This window comes from Mustela erminea, chromosome 10 (assembly GCF_009829155.1).
Source record: "Mustela erminea isolate mMusErm1 chromosome 10, mMusErm1.Pri, whole genome shotgun sequence".
Taxonomy (NCBI): domain Eukaryota; kingdom Metazoa; phylum Chordata; class Mammalia; order Carnivora; family Mustelidae; genus Mustela; species Mustela erminea.
The window spans coordinates 74,928,286-74,932,357 of NC_045623.1; the positions used below are offsets into that span (position 1 = coordinate 74,928,286).

At 45.8% G+C, this 4,072-nt stretch overlaps 1 non-coding gene across 1 annotated transcript; it reads left to right on the forward strand.

Moving 5' to 3' along the window:
* Positions 1 to 1,469: 1,469 nt before the first annotated feature.
* Positions 1,470 to 1,584, forward strand: LOC116568322. Its single transcript, XR_004276546.1, has one exon. It is a non-coding gene; the product is annotated as a U5 spliceosomal RNA (small nuclear RNA).
* Positions 1,585 to 4,072: the final 2,488 nt, after the last annotated feature.

Consider the following 4,072-nt stretch of genomic DNA (forward strand, 5'->3'; position numbering starts at 1 on the left):
GTCCTCCTTGTCATCGTCGCTGTCATCGTTGCCTCTTTGTCGTCGGGAGCAGCCTCGTCCGGGAAGCGGTCTTGTCCAGAATGTCCTCTTCTTGGGAGTGGCCCTGTCTGGGGAGCAACCTCATGGAGCAGCGGCCTCATCTTGGGAGTGGCCTCTTCTTGGGAGCGGCTCCGATCATGGAGCGGCCTCATCTGCGGAGCAGCCTCATCTAGAGCAGCCTCGTCCGGAGCGGCCTTCTTGGGAGTGACCTTGTCGGGATCATCATCGCCTTTTCGTAAGAGATAGCCCTGACCGGTCAGTTTGATTCTTGATGCTTGGCGCGAAATAAAGTTTTGTTTGACCTTCGCTTTGTATCAGTCTCGTTCCTTTGATCACGGATCCTAACACCATCACTGTGTTTCTGTGTCTTCATCTATGAAATGGGAAATTAGAGCCCATCCTGTAGGGTGCGATTTCTCCCCCCTCAGGATTTTCAGTGAAATCACTTATGTAAGAAATAACCTGGTATCTCATTAGTCCTCTCTAGTTTTGTAGTTTGTATAGATATTAGCAGTGCTGAAAGTTTTTGCTCTGGAAGTTATGCTCAGGGCAGCTCACCCGCGTGGCACCTCCAACGACTCAGTCCTCTGACTTCAATACTCTTCCATGGCTCCCCATCACAGACAAGATGAAATCCAAGCCCCTTCCAGGTGCAGCTTGCTCTGCCATCACTCCAGCTCTCTCCCAGACAGTGCCTAGTCAGAATCCCACCCTCATTCAGACACACTACACACTGAATTACTTTCGGTGTGCATCTCCTATAATTTCACATAGGCGGTTCCTTCTGCTAAGAACACTTTTCCTCCTTGGTGGAACCATCTTTTAATAAATAAATTGGATGCCATCTCTTGCAGGAGGGGTAGTGATGTGCCTCCACAGAGGGCCTGAATGTCGTTGCTTTACTGTTTCCAGTTCTGCCCCATCACGGGGGGGGGGGGGGGGTTGCAGGAGGAGCGGGAGTGGGGGGAGGTGTAAGGTGTCCCTGTGGGTATGCAATGATAAGCATCTAAACAATTGGGGCAAACGGCCCCAGCCTCGGTATAAGGCTCCACACCGGCCGGCACCAGCGGGAAACACCCTTATCTCTCTGGGCAAACGGGGCGCGAGTTCCCTTGCAGACCACAGAGAAAAGAGGAAGAGCTACCGCCCGGGGGTCCCCCTGGCGCCTCCCCGCCGCGACAGCTGGTGTCTCCCCCCAGCCCGGAGCCGCCTTGATTTGCATACCCATGGTGCACCACGAAAAGACAGTTCCACGAGGCTTGAGTTCCACCCCACGGAGATTTGTGCACCGTTTCAGGACATACAGCCTGTTAGAAATACACGATGCGTTCAAATTCCAGGCAGGGAGCACGAACCGTGCAGCCACTGAACCACCATAACTGTGCTAAGAGCTGTCTTGTTCTAGGAAGTTTCAATAGAGAAGTAAGCGTATACTCTGGTTTCTCTTCAGATCGCATAAATCTTTCGCCTTTTACTAAAGATTTCCGTGGAGAGGAACAATTCTGAGTTTTCACTCAATTTTTTGAGGCCTCACTTGGTGAGGCTTATTTTTTGGTGTTCAAAAATAGAAACTTACGTCTATGCTTTTCGTTGGTTTGGTTGTAGTTAGAAGTTAAGTTGTTTCTGTGGTGTATACTTGTTGCTATTCATGTGGTTAATGTCTTGCTTTCCATTGCTGTAGGTTTTCTTACTATTTTTTTACAGTTCTATTTGCTATTACTCGAGTTTATTCCCGTTTTTTACAGTTCTATTTGCTATTACTCTAGTTTATTCCATGGAAAGGTTAGGACCAGAAAAGAGTAAAAAGTCATGCACGTTTTTCCTAATATCTTTCTTTTAAATTAATTCATTAAAAAGTCATGCACGTTTTTCCTAATATCTTTCTTTTAAATTAATTCATCTCTTACTGTTTTTGTTTTTGTTTTTTTTTTTTTAAGATTTTATTGAGAGAGAGAGAAAGAGAAGCAGGCTTCCCACAGAGCAGGGAGTCCAATATGGTGACGGTGAGGTGAGATCGGGACCCCAGCCAAAGGCAGATGCTTAACAACTGAGCCACCCAGGCGCCCTTCCTCCCAATATTTTTGCCTTGAGATACAACAGCAAGGGGTAAGCACAGTCCTGTCTCCCATCAGACTCCATAGTTGTTTCCGCCTCAGTCTGGTATGACTTTTTTCATGCTGAACTTTCACATCCAACTCACTCTAGGACGGTTTTTCATGCTGAAGATAGCAGATTCCTTACTATAAGGAAGGGGCTTAATTTACTTAATTTTTCCAGTGCACCAAGCTCTGGGGGGAAAAATGGGCAAGTAATATAATTGGGATAAGTAACTTAACAATCTTAGTGATAAGTGCCATACAGAAGCATTATGAGAGGATGGATAGGGCTCGCCACCAAATGTGTCCTCAGATTTTAGACCCAAGTCCGCCCACCTATCTGCATCTTCTTGCCCAAGCTCATTTGATTTTCTGGCTTTAAGTGGACACCATCTCACAGCTGGTGACTGTCCACAAATTTACAGCCATCAGTAGGTCCCATTGATGACTATATTGAAATGTTTCATGCAGCTACATTTTAACTACTTCACCCTGATCCTAGAAGAGCTCTTGAGGGATTCATGAAAAAAACCCTCCCCAACTGTTCTCCTTGGACTACACCCCACCCCTCCTATCCCTTTGTCCCAAACTTCCAAACAACAACACTCAGAGAAACTGGAGGTTTTTAAGTGTTACTTTTTAAAAAGATATATTTGAGAGAGTGCACCCTGCAAGTAGGGGGACAGGCGGGGAGAGAGAGAGAGAGAATCTCAAGCAGGCCCCCTGCTGAGCCCCATACTGCCTCATCTCTGGACCCATGAGATCATGACCTTAGCTAAAATTACCAGTTGGATGCTTAAACCTACTGAGCCACCCAGAAACCCCCACATAGAAATTGTTTTAATGTAAAGCTGATCACACACTCCACTCTCCTGCATAAACCCCTCCAAAGTCTTCCCCGGGACACGTGCTTTACACCTTTCCTCTTTAAGGTCTCCAGTCCAGTGTTCTCTCAGAAGTCCCCCCTCACCACCCTTATAAAACAGGCCCAAAAAAAAAAAAAAAAAAAAAAAGCCCAGTTCCACTACATCGCTATTTATCCTTTTAGCCTGTTTTAATTTTCTTCAGAGTACAAACTACTCGCTGAAATCATATCATACTTTAACTTGCTTGTCTGCGTATGTTTCTCCTACAATGAAAGCTCTGTGGGGCAGGGATTTTTTTTTTTTTTTTAGATTTTATTTATTTATTTGACAGAGAGAAATCACAAGTAGGCAGAGAGGGAAGCAGGCTCCCTGCTGAGCAGAGAGCCCGATGCGGGACTTGATCCCAGGACCCCAAGATCATGACCTGAGCCGAAGGCAGCGGCTTAACCCACTGAGCCACCCAGGCGCCCCTGTAGGGCAGGGATTTTACCTGCCTTGTTCTCTGATGGATTCGATGACCCTAAATCAGGGCCTCTCACATAAGCACTCAATATTTGTAGGACAAATGAATGTATTTCTTTTCTAAGCATATATACAATACATAAACTTTTCCACTACAGTTCTCAGTACTTAACAAAATCAAGCTTCCTAAGAACCCTACTAAATAGATTCTGTTATTAGCTCCATTTTATAAATAAGGAAACTGAGGCATAGAAAGGTTACATACCCTCATTCAAGTTGCAAAGCCCCAAAGTGGTGGAATTAGGATTCAAACCCAGGCAGCCGAGCTCCAGAAGAGACATACTCTTAATCACTGTGCTACTGATGGGGTTCAGGACAAAATACAGTATCTTAACATACTGGATATTTTAAGCAATTTGAGAAACCACGAAAGTCACTCTCACCTCCCCATCCTACCCTACCTACACCCTCCCTTCTCTCTAGAAATGGGTCATTAAACCCTCAAGTGAGCCCTACCTTCCTATACTGGAGGCAAGGCATCATCCTTACCTCCAAAGTCAAAGGGGCTCCAAGAAGAATCCAAACAAAAAGGCCTTGCTAAGTTTCCCC